This window comes from Vulpes lagopus, chromosome 4, assembly GCF_018345385.1.
Source record: "Vulpes lagopus strain Blue_001 chromosome 4, ASM1834538v1, whole genome shotgun sequence".
Taxonomy (NCBI): Eukaryota; Metazoa; Chordata; class Mammalia; order Carnivora; family Canidae; genus Vulpes; species Vulpes lagopus.
In genome coordinates, this window is record NC_054827.1 from 101,074,753 (window position 1) to 101,091,404 (window position 16,652).

The window sequence follows — 16,652 nt, forward strand, 5'->3', positions numbered from 1 at the left end:
AAAGTTTTTTTAAATAAAGAAATAAAAAATTAATACAAATAAATAAAAATAAATTCTCAGTAATAATCAGCCACCTATCTCAGAGAGCTGTTAGTATCCTCTTTTCGGAGAGCTCTGATCTCTCTGGAACTTCTAGCAGCTCTGATGGTATGTAATTTCTCCTGGAGCGGCTGTGGTTCCTGGGTGGACCCTCGGCAATTTCAGGTTGGGAGCTGAAACCAACAAGCTCTCGGTCAGCAAATGTTGAGTGGGTTTCTAGTAGGAACCCAGGACTCCCTGGAACTGCTGAGAACACAACAAAAGACCACCTTAGGAGCCCACCACCCTGCTGAGCAGACAAGACTGGAGTCACAGAAAACAGAATGAGGGAGAGCTGCAGGAATGCCAAGAAGGGAAAGGTCAGGACCTCTTTTGTGGGCTTGTTGATTGACCTCTGGACACAGGAGGCTAGAAGCACTGGGGTTGGAACTCCCATGAGCTCTCCAGACTGCTCCCCTGGCTCTTGGTCCCTATGCTGCACTTGCACTATTTTAGGGTCACCTGACCTTCAGATACCCCACTGCATCTTGTCTTTAGCAGCCCCTCTCCTTTGAGACATCCTCTTCTCCCAGCTTCTGGACCACTGTCTCCTGACTTTTCTCTTCCTCCAGCTCCTTCCTATCTCTCCTTTCTTTGCCAGGTCTGGGTTATAGGGTGCTTTCTCCCCCAGAAAGTATGTATACTTTCTCCCCCAGGTCATGTCACCCAGACCTGAGACTGAAAACTATGCACATTCTGGTATCTCCCCAATTTGCTTCTTTGGTCCTGACCACTCTCTTGACCTCTATGTTCATAAACTACCTCTCCACATGTATAGGCCATCCCATGGGAGGCTCTGGGACTGGGATGGCCCTTCAGAGTTGTCCCAAATCTGAGACTCAGTGGGGATACCTCACCTCTGCTTTATGCGGCATTAACTGGGGTGGTTCAAAGCACAAGAAGAGGCTAGGATTATCAAAAGTCTCCCACGCTTGTGTATCTTGGCAAACAATGCTGGTCCTCAAAACCTCAGCTAGGACTGTCAGCCAGAACACTTACAAGTGACTTCTCCAAGGGGCTGCTTGGGAACCCTGAAGCACAGTGGCAGGGTTGCAGTGGTCAACACTCTTGAGAGAGAGCAAGACTCTCATGACAGCTATGTCACCTCATGTGACAACTAAAAAGTTACACAACATGACATCCTCCATCCTCTAATAATTAAGGCAGTCACAAAGGCTCATGGGGAGAGGACAAGAGTCTACCTCTTGCTGGAGGGAGTGGCGAGCTCTGGAAGAGCAGGTGAAATGAGAAATGTTTAGCCATTTGGAGGAAAATTCACATACCCCCATTGCAGAATATGCTCACCCTTCCCCTAGAGTCTCATCCCATTTCAACATCATGTTCAGGGTCATAACCCCTGGATTTCATCATCTAAGTCAGGTGCAGGTGCAGGTTGGCTTCCTTCCGGGTGCAACTCCCTCAGGTACAGCTTCTTGAGCACTATTTCTTTCAATTTAAAGACCAGGGAACTGAAAAGAGATGTTGTCTCCTCCCAGCTTCCAATACCCAAGAGATAATGGTGGGATGGGCACAGGAGAACCGATGTAGATACTCTCTAGTTAAAAATGAGGGAAAGGGCAAGCACATGGAAGCCACTGTCCATAGCAGTTCTAAAGTCTGGCATGGCACATGTGGCCAGTTCCATTTGTCTCAGCCCTACTGCCTGCGGGTCATTCTCCCGGGACTGCCTCCAGAAGCCAACAACACTTGCTCTTGTAATTCATTCTTAGTGGCAGGAGAAGCTAAATGCAATCAAATGCTCTTCCCTTTGGAGAGGATGTCCTGACATGCTCCAGACCTCTGGACTCATAAAAACTTCACTGATAGAACTTGCCTTTGAATATTCATGGTGTTTACCGCCCACCTGCTAGGGCACAGGTATCTTACAAAGGCTATCTCTAATTTATGTGCTTTTTCTTTTTCTTGCTCACCTGGTCTGATTAACAGGATATCATGGATACAGTGGGTCAGTGTGGATTCTGTGGAGGGTCTGAACAGTCGAGGCATTCTTGGGTATTATAACTAGCCCTTAGAGAAGACTGTACATGATGGCTACTGTTGTCTATCACACATGAGCATGAATTACTCTAGTCTTCCTCTCTGATAGAGATAGAAAAGAATGCATTTCCTAGCTTAATAGTCATATACCTTGTATCCTGAACCTTGTCAGTCTACACTAGAAAAGATACCATATCTGGCACAGCAGTCCATTTGTGGCTAATTCTACCACAGTGGTTAAGACTATGGGAGTCCACTGTCCTATGACAGGACCAAATCTAAATTTTATAGGGGCCAGACTGATGGCTCTGACAGGGATATGATGGAATAACCTCCCCGGCATTCTTTAGGTAAGCATGTTGCTCAAACATGCCGTCCTCACCAGGTTGCAATATTGCAATATAGCTATTGACTTACTTTCTTGCCTGGAGACATGGAGGCAATTTCTCAGCCTTCCCCACTACAATGATGCCTTATTCCACAGGCCAAGTTCATCCACTCCGAGTGTGCTTTCAGGGCCAGGGGAAATGATCACTGGGTGACCATAAGGAACCACTGGGCTCAATGTGAACCAAACCTGGACCAAGACTCCATTTATTATCTGAACCCCATCCCCCTTCACTCAAAGAGAGGACTATGATAACACTCTGTGTCCCCAGCAGCAACATCAACTTGGATCCTATGTGTAGCATGTAATTGAGTGATGGTTAAATTAATCACCCTCAGCATTTTTTTTTAATTTTTATTTATTTATGATAGTCACAGAGAGACAGAGAGAGAGGCAGAGACATAGGCAGAGGGAGAAACAGGCTCTATGCACCGGAAGCCTGATGTGGGATTCGATCCCGGGTCTCCAGGATCGCGCCCTGAGCCAAAGGCAAGCGCCAAACCACTGCGCCACCCAGGGATCCCCACCCTCAGCATTTTTATTGTGTTTCTCTAATGCATCAGTAACACTCAGTAACAGCTGTTGAATTTCTTTGCCTGTATCTTTCAAATGACTGAGACATTACGCCACCAGTGAAAGTTTTCACCATTTCCTTACACCAATGCCAGGGGCAAGAGGTCCTTTGGTCTGGCTGGCAGGTGGTGCAGCTCCAAAAATCCTATTTTAGGGTCTGCTTCCTAGGATCACTCCTGGCACCAACTGCTTTGGTTTGGGTTCTTGGAATCAGGCTCTGAGGTAGAGATTTTTTTTTAAGATTCATTTATTTATTTATTTATGGTAGACATAGAGAAAGAGAAAGAGAGAGAGAGGCAGAGACACAGAAAGAGGGAGAAGCAGGCTCCATGCTGGGAGCCCAACGTGGGACTCGATCCTGGGACTCCAGGATCGCACCCTGGGCCAAAGGCAGGCGCTAAACTGCTGAGCCACCCAGGGATCCCCTGAGGTAGAGATTTATGAGAGGAGGTTCACAGAGAGACATCCTCAGGAATATACTGTAATGGCATGAGAGCATCAGGGTTGGGCAAGGGGAGACACGAAATTCTGATGCAGTCACAACAGGAGCTCAGCTGGTGCCATGGAGAGCTTTAGAGAAGGAATGGCCTTCAAGGTTGTCCCGTGTTGAGGCAAGTGGGCGGCCCTGGCTGCCGGCTACCCTGGGGCAAGTGTAGTCTTAAGAGTTAGGTCCCTTCTGCTGAGGCCTTCTGACAGACTCCACAGTGAGTCAGCCAACACTACCAGCAGCCAGGGAAATGAGAGCCTGGGTTGTGGAGAGAGATCTGTGTGGCACGCCACAGAATCCATAGCATGCCTCCAGTTTAGATCTGACAAAATTAAATTCTCAATTCCCTCCCTCTTATGAACTCTTTCCTTCCAGACGCTTCCTCATCTCATTCAATGGCACCAAGATCCCCTGATGCAGACATCAAAACGTTTGACATCAAAACTTGAAGATCATTCTAATTTCCTCAGTTTCTCTTTCTATCCCCAGCCCAAAGCAGCCATAAATTCCACTGGTTCTGCCTCCAAGTTATGCCTCTAATCTGTCTGTTTCTCCCTCTGTCGCTGCCACCACTGTGCACCAAGTCACAGACCCCCAACAGGGTCCTTCAAAAGCTGCCTGACCATCTCCCTCCCCTCCTTTCTGGCTCTCTCCAATACATTCTCTGCACTCCACTCAGAGAAATATCTCACAAACATAAATCCTGGTATTCCCCATTTAAAACCCCTCAGTAGCTTCTCATCCCTGAGGTTTTCTCATCTCACGGCCCTGTGTGAACCTGCCCCTGCTGTCCTCACCTCCCACATGGTCATTCTCACACCTACATCAGCCACACGGCCTCCTTCTGTCTGAAGATCCTCCACCCTCTTCCCCGGTTTGGGCCTTTGTAGGTCCTACTGCTTGTGTTGGTCCCCCACCCCCAACCCTAGTTCTTCCCATGGCTGACCATCTACATCCCTCATGCCTCAGCTGAAATGTTATTCCTTAGCCAGACTTTCCTTGAACTCTATCTGAAGTGACTTCCTAGTCACGGCAGCCATCTCTTTTGCCTCCTCAGTGCTTGCCATAACCTATGACTAGTCTATTTTTTTTTTTTAAGATTTTATTTATTTATCTGAGAGAGAGGCAGAGACATAGGCAAAGGGAGAAGCAGGCTCCCTGTGGGAAGCCTGATGCGGGACTCAATCCCAGGACCCCAGGATCACTATCTGAGCCAAAGGCAGACTCTCAACCACTGAGCCACCCAGACATCCTTATAACTACTCAGTTAATCTGTTTTACTAACATGTTGTCTGTCTTCCCATCTAGAAAGTAAGTGCCACCAGGGCAGAAAACACATGCCTCCCATGTATCACCAGATCCCAGTGCCCAACGCATGTGCTCACTAAGTTAACACACTTCCCCTTTGCTGGTTACAACTTACATTGTTTAGATTATTTTCAGGTAAGTTCAAGATTGTACCAGAAGATGTTTGTACTGAATAATAGAAGTGCACTCTAAATTCAGTGGTTTTTTTTTTTTTTTTTTGCATATACCTCAAGTGATACAAATATTTGGACAGCTAGCTCTAAGTCAATGAAAACAAGATGTTTGCAGTTTTTCAAATTCTCCCCCTTGTCAGCCACCCCTTGCCAACAGAGACAGGTGTTTCCAGATGGTAGCCATGGTGATCTAAAAGCTGTTTTTCTCTTCATTTCATTTTATCTTTGGAACAGGAGAGTGACAGATTCAAGAGGCAAAGTCTGAGATTTGGTGAGAATCTTTGTAAAGCTTGATGCGGTGCCACCACCTGGTGTTTCTGGAATAAAAGTTTTATTTAATTTTTTATAATAAATTTCTTTTTTTATTGGTGTTCAATTTGCCAACATACAGAATAACACCCAGTGCTCATCCCGTCAAGTGCCCCCCTCAGTGCCCGTCACCCATTCACCCCCACCCCCTGCCCTCCTCCCCTTCCCCCACCCCTAGTTCGTTTCCCAGAGTTAGGAGTCTTTATGTTCTGTCTCCCTTTCTGATATTTCCCACCCATTTCTTCTCCCTTCCCTTCTATTCCCTTTCACTATTATTTATATTCCCCAAATGAATGAGAAAATATAATGTTTGTCCTTCTCCAATTATTTCACTCAGCATAATACCCTCCAGTTCCATCCACGTTGAAGCAAATGGTGGGTATTTGTCATTTCTAATGGCTGAGTAATAAGGAATAAAAGTTTTAGCTTGAGGCTCAGGGAGTTGTCAGGACAGGCACATGTGCCTGGCTGGGATTCAGTGCAACGTGGGCACTCATTGTGACATTTCCCAGATGCGGGACACTCATTTCTCCCCCATGCACTATGAAATTGTCATCCCCTTGGTTTTGAAGCCCTTTTCAGAAAACAACAACAACAAAAAAAAACAACCTTTAGAGCCCAAGCAGCTTCAGGATGCCTGGGAGACCCAGTTGGTTGGGCATCTGACTCTTGGTTTCAGCTCAGGTCTGATCTCAGGGTCATGAGATTGAGCCCCATGCCAGACTCTGTGATTAGCGAGGAGTCAGCTTGGTTTTCTCTCTCCCTCTTCCTCTGCCCCTCCCTACTATGCTCTCTCTCACTGCAATAAATAAATAAATCTTTAAAAAAATTTTTTTTAAAAAGCCCAAGCAGCTTTAGCATTTCAGGGGATAACTTTCAAAAATGACAAAGAAATGAGGTTTTCCTCCTGGAATTTCTTAGGAACTCTCCTAAGAAGAGTTCCCTTGGAACTCCCTGGGAGTTCCCTTGGAAAAGACTAGCTACTCAGACCTGGGGGATTCTATCCTTCCATAGATAACATAAATGAGCCAGTGAATCAAAGAGTTCCTTGGTAGATAGAGCCCAGCCAAGTCGAAACAAAACTCCTTTCTGAGAGAGCAATGAGGATGTGGATCAGCACGCTGGCAGGGCTGCCTCAGGACCCACACAGTGACTGCCACTTACATACAGTCCAACACAGAGAAGTTATGTGCATGGAGGTGCAGATTGGCCTAAGTGAGGCTCAGGGAGGAGTGTCCTTACAGTCTCCCAACAGACTCCTCGCTGCTGCTCTACCATCTTTTTCTCTCCTTCATTCTCTTTGGTCAAAATTCTCTCTTCTCCATCCTTCCCATCTTTTTATCTTACTTTCTGTCTCCTTCTTAGGCTACATTTATTTATTCTCTCTCTCCCTTCCTCTACCCATCCCTCACTCATTCACTCCTTTTTTTCTGGTCACTGTCTACATTTTACCATTCCTTCCCATTTCAAATGATTGTCCACTTCTGACTTTGGCCTCATTTTTGATGTAGAAACTTTCATGGAGGGTCCACTCGTGGGTTGCCAGAGAACAGCGAGCTCCTCCAGAGACTGTTTCCACTGAGTCTTTAGATTACCAAGTACCCTTTAAAAATTCCCTCTCAAACCATTCACCCAGAATCCTTGCAAGCTAACTGTTCTTTAGAAGTTTTAGAGGTCTCCAGGTACTCACTTCCACCTTAATTCTGTGTGTGCCAGTCACACATGCAACAATCCTTTGGCTAATAATACACCTCAGCAATTGGCTTTCTTGCCACTGAGGTTAGTTTTAAGATGCCAGTTGATGGTTATAAAACATCAATTCTGGAAATTCCATCCAAGGATTGCTATGTATTAACACATTATTAAGACAGTATATTGCAAGGATAATGTACTATTATAATTGTTGACCTATCAAAAACAGAAAATTTTTGAAACTTCAGTGGAAGTTAGATGCCATTCTATTAAATTGGAATTCAGTAAAAGGAAGAGAGAGCATTGCAAATGTTCAGCAAGGTTGGTTAGATGTGTTCATGATTTTCACCAATACTGTTTTTTATAAAATAATTATATATCCACATATGTTACATTATATTTTGTATTATATATAATATAATTGTTTCTATTATATACTTAATAGAATACATGCACATACACAATGCCTACATGTGAAGCATGACCACGAGGTTGGTTAACGTGGGACATTTTGTTGTGGCTTATATGGCCTTAGAGCAATTTCAGAAGGATCTCTGTGTCCTCTGGAGCAGTGACCACATCTCTCAATTAGGACAAAGGTTACCAGGGCAGATGCAATACCCACCTCAGTGTACAAATTATGGAGTATCAAATTTATTTGTATCACGTCTTCTATGCTAAATTATCATTTTACAATGTAAGTCAATACACTTTTATGGAGCAGTGTGGTGGCTGTAAGGTGGGGGAAAGAATGAGTGGTGATGCACAGTCCTCTGTCCTTGAAGAATTATAACAATATGTTGTTGTATGTACCTTTCTCTTAGCAAATAGTGGCTCTGCCCAAATGTGGAAAAATATCTAACTCAGTTCAAAACTAATAGAGCCATTGGCTCAGTGCTTAGGATAAACAAACCTCTGCCCAAGGAGAAATCAGATCCTCTGTCTTTTGGACTATGATTTAGCAAAGCCAAGTTCCTGAAGTTTGAGTACCTCCCTGGTGAGCACCATCAAATAACTTCTCTGCTTCCAACATTGCATTGACAAATGTCACTTCATAATGACATTACCTGTGCTTTCCAAGCTATTGATGGGTCAAACCACACTGGATAGTCCTGTGCTGTTTTCTCTGTCTAGACCATGCCCCCTGACCGTGGTGGATGGACATATATCTCTGCACAGAGCCAGTTGAGGATATAAGCTAGACTCTTAAATGGCTATTTTAGGATGCCCAAAGAAATCACAGAGTAAAATACATTTTTAAAGGAACAGGAAATCATGAAACAAAATCAAGAGGTTAGGAAGAACAGTAAAGAATAAAACTCATAATTAACAAGCAAAGTCATTACAATGAAAAACTTAAAACTCCAGATAAACTCTAAAACTGAAAGAATCAAAGAGAGTGTTCCTGATTGGAAGGTAGGATTGAAGAATTTTACCTAAAAGGCAGTATTGAGAAATGAAGTTTTTCTAGATTTTTCTTATTTATTTGTCTTTTTAATGAAAGTGTCATTAAGAAAGAATGAAAACTTTTTGAAAGGTAGCAACTTTTGTCTGATAGGAGCTTCCAAGGATGAGAATAGAAGAAATGGCAGAGGAGCCATTTGGAGAGATACTCAGGATGGCCAAGAATTGAAGAAAGACATGAGTTTTTATATCAAAAGGCATTGCAAATACTAAACAATAGGTAGAAATAAATCTATACCTCACACATCATAGTGAAACTGCAGAAATCGAGGATGAAGAGGAAATATTAGAAACAAACCCAGGGGAATAACAGCTAGCTGAGAGCAGGTGCGAGAAGGAAATGGAATAATATTTTCAAGGGCTGAGAGCAGCTATACCTCCTTCGTTCACCTATTAGTGTCCTATGAAACATAAAGTAGAAAGCTCATCTTTGCCCTTCTCGAGTCTCCCTCCAGCCCTGTCCATCCATCCCCCTCCCATATCCTGCCCATGCTTGCCTGCGGACACCAAACTCTCTGAGCCAGAAGTCTGCAAACTGTGGCCCACCAGCCAATTCCTTCCCACTGCCTCCTGTTATAAATAAAGTTTTATTAGAACAAGCACACGCATCTGTTTATGTATTGTCCACGGCTGCCTGTGCACTACAAAGAGCTGAATAGCTGGATAGAGCCCCCCTCCAGGGCTAGCCAGTTCCTAGACACTTGCCCATCTGGATACCCCAAGACAGACTGTCCAAGAGTGTGCTTATCACATGCAAACCAACAAATCCCCAGCCAACAAACTGTACCCCTAACCACCTCCTTCATGAGGCTCTCACTCTCATACTCCAGGCCACTCTCCTCCTGGCCTATCACCTCAGGATCAGCTTTCAAACAACTAAGGAAAGCCACTATGTACTCCAGAGCCCACTGGTATTACTCAAACCAGACCATCCTAAGCCTGCTTACCTTGCCCTGCCCATTTCTTCCCTCAGAAACCATAGTAAAGGCTTTTGTCTACATCAACCCCTCAGCTTCATCTGCCTCCTGACTGACCCTACGCTTCCCCCTGTAGCCCTACACCCCCCTTTTGAGAACTGTGAATAACAACAAACTCTCTTTTCATTTGCAGTTGTCTCTTGGTCTGTTGGCTATGCATTACCTTAAATACTCTACTAATAATACATTATATCAGGAGGATTCAGGCAGGACCCATAGGTGGATACCCTGGGACCTATTTGCCTGGCTGGGTGGGTTCCACAGGAGGGGAGCAGATGGGTCAATACGTTGTGTTTAAGCTGGTGGTCAACAGCCATTTACCACCCTGCCTTGCTCAGCCCACCTATCCTCAGCTGACCCATAGCTTGTTCTTCCTTCTTAAGTTGGGAAATGCACTGACTCTTCCTGGCTCTCTTTGGAAAGAGAAAACACTAATAAATCAAACATCAAAATAATTATACCCTTATCTTATTGTCACGCAGGCTTCCTGGATGATAGGGACCTTTTGAACCTTTGGTCTACCCACCCCCAACCCCAGCCTTCTGTAAGTGCACAATGCACATTACCTTATCAGAACTAAAAACTGCCCCCGAGAGGCTTGAAGGAATACTGGCTGCAGTTTCTAGGTCCTGAAACAGACTGATGGTTGAAACCCCTCACAATGAAGTCCCATTTGGCTTTGAGTAATTAAGAGTCATCCAGGGCCATCCACCAGCACGGACAGAGTAAGCTCCGCCACATTCAGCATCAGGAAGGCTGAAGCCAGGGGGTGCTCTTGTCTTTGCTTCTCGCAGTGACAAGAACACAGAGTGACTTACTCTGCTTAATGGAGTCCATGAAAACCTCACAGAGAGGGTACTTTATGGAGCAGTAAGGATTTGGCAGGCAGAGGCGAGAAAAGGGCATTCCAGGTAGAAGGGACAGAGTGGGTGAAAAGTTGCTAGGACATGGGGCGCAGCATTGTGGCAGTGACAGGAGTTGAAACTGGAGGTGTAAAGACCAATATGTTTGCAGGCCCTGGACCTGGTACAGATGGAGCACTAAATAAAGAGTCTGGATTAATGAAAGAGGACAAGAGGTAGCCATGGTCAGATACAGAGTGGCCTCGATGACTGCCAGTATTTTTGCTTTCTGCTCGCATCAGACATTACTGCTTCTACGAGGCTGTGCCAGGATGGCCAGGGGTGTTTCTGAGCTGAGCTGGAAGAGCTGGTGAAGCCATGCTCCTAAAATAAATAGCTTGTACTATTTGTCCCTCAAGGACAAAATATGTTTCGTGGAGCCTATTTCATTATTCCTTGCAACATACACATGTGACGCATTAGCCAATTACCCGGTTTGATTAGAGAGTAATGATTTTCACCAAGGTCACGTGGCACTTCAGAGGTGAAACTGAAAGCAGCAATGACCCTTGGCCCCTGTCCTAAACTGGGCCTCTCTCTCTCTCTCTTTCTCTCTCTCTCTCTTTCTCTCTCTCCCTCTCTCTTTCTTATTTCCTTGGACCAAGGGCCAAAAGTAAGCCACCAAGCCATGGACTTAAACCTTGTCTGAGGTCTGGGCCCAGGGGGAGCCCTTCTCCTCCAGGGCATCTGAGATACTGGTTTCTTCTGACCTGCTGCACTCCGCTCACAGCATTGTGGTTCTCTCCTCTGATAATTGTCCCTTTGTGGGCCGGATGGAACAACAGCCCCAGAGCAGAGAGGAGATGGCTCACTTATGCCTAGAAGAAAGCAGAGAGAGGTGGAAGCTGGACCCAAATGGAAAAACAGGCCTGCTCTAACCCCATGAGAAATGTTCAGGTAGTAACACTTCACTGCTATGTCCCATAGAGCCTCCCTTCACTGGACAGACCTTCTTGGACCCTTCAGAAGACCCCACAATTTACCATGATTCCAAACCCCTCATTCGGGTGCTAGAGTACCAGATTTTCAACAATTTTAACAATTATTTATTGAGCCCTTGTTATGTGGCTGGCACTGTACTAGCTGATGTCCATGTGGCAGTTGCCACCTGCACAATAGTGTATGCTCTGTGCTAAGCATGTCAGAAGTCAAAGGATACAGTGGTAAATATGACAGACATAGCTGTACCCTCATAAGCTTATGGTCTAGAATCCTTCCATTTCAGAAGGTCAGTGCAATTTTTTTTGTGGAGAGACCACAAATCTTAAAGAGGCCTGGATTCAAGACATAGTTAGGTCTACCTTGTTCCCCTCTGTGTAGTAAGTGGCATTGAAATGGAAGTTTGGATTGCTACCAAGACTGTAGGTTCTGTGTGCCTAAGATAGTGCCTAAGCAAAATTGTCAAACCATGTGGGAAAACCAGTTATATATCTCTTACCTACATAACCACTTCATGGATCTAAAAATATTAATGACTCAAAGATTTCCTTCGGAGCACTACTGGTGTGCTATGAGCCTCACTCTGGCCCTGCCAATGTAGAGAGGGAGACCGTGCCTCCTACTGCCCTTACACATAGGAAAAGAGGGTACATTGGGACTTCTCAAGGATTTAACACATACCCAGAAGCTTGTGTGGCACAGTGTACGGGTGCCCAGCTCACACCAGAGAAATAAAAAACATGAGAGAGGACTGTATCAGTCCACCTGGGCTTCCATAACAAAATATTGCAGACTGGTGGCTTAAATAAGCAAGATGTACTTCTCACGGTTCTGGAAGCTGGAAGCCGCACATTAAGGTCCAGCAGGGTTTGGTTTCTGGTGAGAGCCCACTTCCTGGCTTTCAGACAGCAGTTTGTTCTCACATGGTCTTTCCTCTGAATGTACTCTAGTGGGGAGGGGGAGGGAGACAGGAAGAGAGGGAGGAAGAGAAAAAAGGAAGGGAGGAGAGAATAAGCCCCTGGTATCTTGTCTTACCATGACACTAATCCTATTGGCTCAGGGGCCCACTCTTATGACCTCATTTAACCTTAATTACCTTGTATAGGCCCTATCTCCAAATACAGTCACATAGGGGCTTAAGACTTCAACATATAAATGGGGATGGAGGGACACAATTCAGTTCATGGCAGGCTGCCTAGCTGCCTTGATAGCAAAACACAAGATATGCGGCTACACCAGGATCAGTCTGTGTTTCCAGAGTGTGCAAAGTGTGTGGGCTTTACATAAGAGAGAGCCACTTTAAGGGGGAGCTTGGGTCCTGTCCAAGAAATATGCATGGTGAGGAAACCACAAGGTTCCAACTCTAACCTGCCCACATCCAGGAGCTGAGGAAAGAGCCACAAGTCAGCCACAAATGGAGGAAAGATGTCTCCCACACAGCTCTATCAATGGAAGATCCCAGCAGATGATGGGACAATGGATGTGTATCTTCAAGCAATCTACCAAAGTGTTCTAGGAGGAAAGTCAGCCTTTGGTGCCCAGAAGGCCCAACGAATGCTTATACTCAGTAGCCATATGAGTACCTGAAAAGGGGAATCTTTCCTTTTCCCCTTTTCTCTCCACCCTACCCAAGTTCATAGCGAAAGAATGCCCAAGTGAGAAGAATTCAGGTGACTTATCATGGACCCCTCTTGCAAGCATGTTTCTGGTCCAAGTAAGAGAAGGAGTAATCTCAACTTTAATTAAGTTCAGAAATTGGATTATTAAATGGAACTGGATATTTTTATTACTGAATTGAGACAATATTTTGCAGATTTACTTGACTTAAGAATGTGACCATAGAAGTGCTTTTATTACCTAGGAGAGACCAGAAAATTCATGGGCCAAAGTTTTCATCCAGGGAAAGGGGAAGAACCAGCCTCACAATGTGGATTTATAGGAACAGTGAAGAGGCAGCAATAAAATGATTCATGACCACCTCAATTCCAGATTTTTTGTGTGCTCAATGCCATGGGTACATGTGGTACATGGTTTTCTCATCTTAAAGATATTACAACCTACCATGAAAAATTGTTCTGAAAATTGAACTACATATTTCAGTGTCAACAAAACACCTAGGACACAGCCTGGTATATAATATGTCCAAAGAGATGGTCGTCATTGTTACTGTTGTTCGTGGTAATAATAATAGCTAGATAAAGAGCACTAAAAAGCATCTTAGTAGTTTTCCCAACACCAAGTTTGTTTTTTATCTGTCCCTCCAAAGATGACTCTTATGTTTAGGTCAATTTCCAGACTCTGTGGAAGTCCCCAACTGCAAGGAAATCTGGCCCCTCTCTCCAGCCTAATACAACTTTTGAATTTTACAGGGAAATCTTAAGCCTCTCCTTCTCATTTGGTCTCCATTTGGATCTTTGAAAATACAAGATGTGCTGTATATGGTTTCTCCCCAGACACATGCTGAATACTAATCACTGTTTTCCAGAAAGCTCAGCATCTGGGCAGCTATCTAGCCCCTGGGATCACCAGTGGAATTGGACTAATACCAAGAACTGGTTACCACAATACGTCATTCACTCATGAATATCATTAAATAAGCTTTGTTTCAAGAAACCTTAAACCTTCGACTTTTAGCTCACTTCAGTCTTTTCTCAGCATTCCAGAACATGATTAATGGTGACACCATACCACAATTATGGTATGGCTCAAACTCTAATTCACAATTGATTAGTTCTTTAACAATGGCCCTGAATAATGTGGTGTTAATGGCCAGCCCTGGTGGTCTGCTCCTACCAGATATCCATTACTAAGTCTACCCTGTGTTTTACAACCTCCCTCCTGGAGCCCCATATCTACTCAAGGGGACAACTGCTTTATTCAATGGTTGCTAATTATGTGCAATCGGCTACAGTAGAATAGACAATGTAGAGGCTACTGCCCCAGCCTTTAGAGACAATATAGAAAACATGATATTTTTGAAAAGTCAGTTTTTCCTCAAGTGAATTATGTTCCTATAGCTTGGAAAATAGGTGTCCTCACCCTGTACTTGGGATGAGGGCAGAGGGAGACGGCAGTTTAGGAACCATGACCTTGGAAAGTGGCAGAAGTCAATGGTTGCACAGATAGGAAGTTAAACTCTTGCAGGCCCACAGAATGAAATAAAAGGATACCTGAAGCTGTGGGAGAAGGAAGTAAGTTAGAATATGAAGAGGAATGAACAGGAAGGCAGAAGAGGCAGATGGCAAAGAAATGTGAATGCACATGAGAGAGAGAACACTGGTAAATTGAAAGAGACAGTTTTATGGAATGAGTGTTTGTGTACTTCCAGAATTTATATATCAAATCCCTAATCCCCAGTGTGATGGAATTTGGAGGTGGGGCTTTTGGAGGTAATTAGGGTCAGATTAGATCATGAGAATGGGGCCCTCATGATAGGATTAATGCCCTTATTTTTAAAAAGCAGAGACAGGAGATCTCTTTCTCCACCATGTAAGGATACAGCAAGAAGGTGGCTGCCTGCAGCCAGAAAGACGATCCCCACAAAACTCAACCATCCTAGAATCTTGATTTTATTCTTCTCAGCCTTCAGAATTATAAGAATTAAATGTTGTTTAAGCCATTCAATCTATGGTATTTTGTTATACCAGCCTAACCTGAGTAAGATAACAGTATAATTTCATCTTTTTGTTTGTAACTCCTTTCTTATCCTAAAAGATTGATGAAAGAGACGTTTAAAGAGATGATTTAAAAGGCAACTCCATAAAACAATAATTATAAGTCTGTTGATGCGTACATAATGTATGGAGTTATAATTTGTGGATAGTATGAGCTTAAAGAAGGGAAGAGGGAACAGGGATATATAGAAGCAGAGTTTTTGTATATCATTAAAATTAAGTTAATATTATTCCAGCCTCTATCCTCGGGTAACCACTGAGAAAATAACTCAAAATATGCATAATAAAATAAACAAGGGAATTACACTACACTGGAAAGTATATTTTAAAACAGGAGAAGGCAGTAATGGAGAAACAGAGAAACAAAAAAACTTAAGACATATAAAAAACAAACAGCAAAGTAGAAGACATAAATCCTACCCTATTAGTAATCACATTAAACATAAATGGATCGGGATGCCTGTGGTTCAGTGGTTGAGCATCTGCCTTTGGCTCAGGTCATAGTCCTAGGGTCCTGGGATAGACTCCCTCATCAGGCTCCCCACAGGCCTGCTTCTCCCTCTGCCTGTGTCTCTGCCTCTCTCATGAGTGAATAAATAAAATCTTTAAAAAAAAATAAATGGATTAAACTCTCCAATTAAAAAAGCAGATTATTTTTTAATGAAATGAATTTTTTTAAGATTTATTTATTCATGAGAGACACACAGAGAGAGGCAGAGACACAGGCAGAGGGAGGAGCAGGCTCCATGCAGGGAGCCCAGCGTGGGACTATCCGGGTCTCCAGGATCACGCCCTGGGCTGAAGGCGGAACTAAACCACTGAACCACCTGGGCTGCCCATGAAATGAATTTTTTAAAAAATGATCCAACTATGTACTATCTACAAGAGACTCACTTCAGATTCAAAGACATAAATTAGTTGAAAGTCAAATGATAGCAAAAGATACACAATGCAAAGAGTAACCAAAAAACATCTGGAGTGACTATAGTAAAGCCAGATAATCTAACAATTATATAGACATATCCATACCTAAGAGTGTCCCAACATACATGAGGCAAAACTAGCAATATAAAATAAAACTAGAGAATTCAACAATAATAGTTGGAGATTTCAGTACTCCACTTTCAATGATGGATAAATCAACTAGATAAAAATCAGCAAGAGAGAAGATTTGAAAAACACTGTTAACCAATTAGATCTAACAAATATCTGTAGATATTTGCACCCAACCACAGCAGAATACACATTCTTCTCAAGCATATATGGAGCATTATCGAGGAGGGACCATATATAGGCCATTAAAAAAGTCTAAATAAAGGTAAAAGAATTCAAATCATACAAAGCATATTCTCCTACCACAATGAAATGAAATTAGAAATCAGGAACAGAGAGATATTTGAGGAATCAATGAATATAGATTTTTGTGAAATCGATTGATTATGAAATTAAACAGCACACTACTAAATAACCAATGAGTTAAAGAAGAAATCACAACGGTAATTGGAGCATACTTTGAAATGAATGAAAATAACTCGAAATTCTAAAACTTATGGGATGCAGTTAAGCTAGTGCCTAGAGAGAAATTCAAAGCCATAAATGTCTACATTAAAAAAGAAAAAAACTACAAGTTAATAACCTAATCTTCAACATTAAGAAACTAGAAATGATGAGCAAACTAAACTTAAAGGCA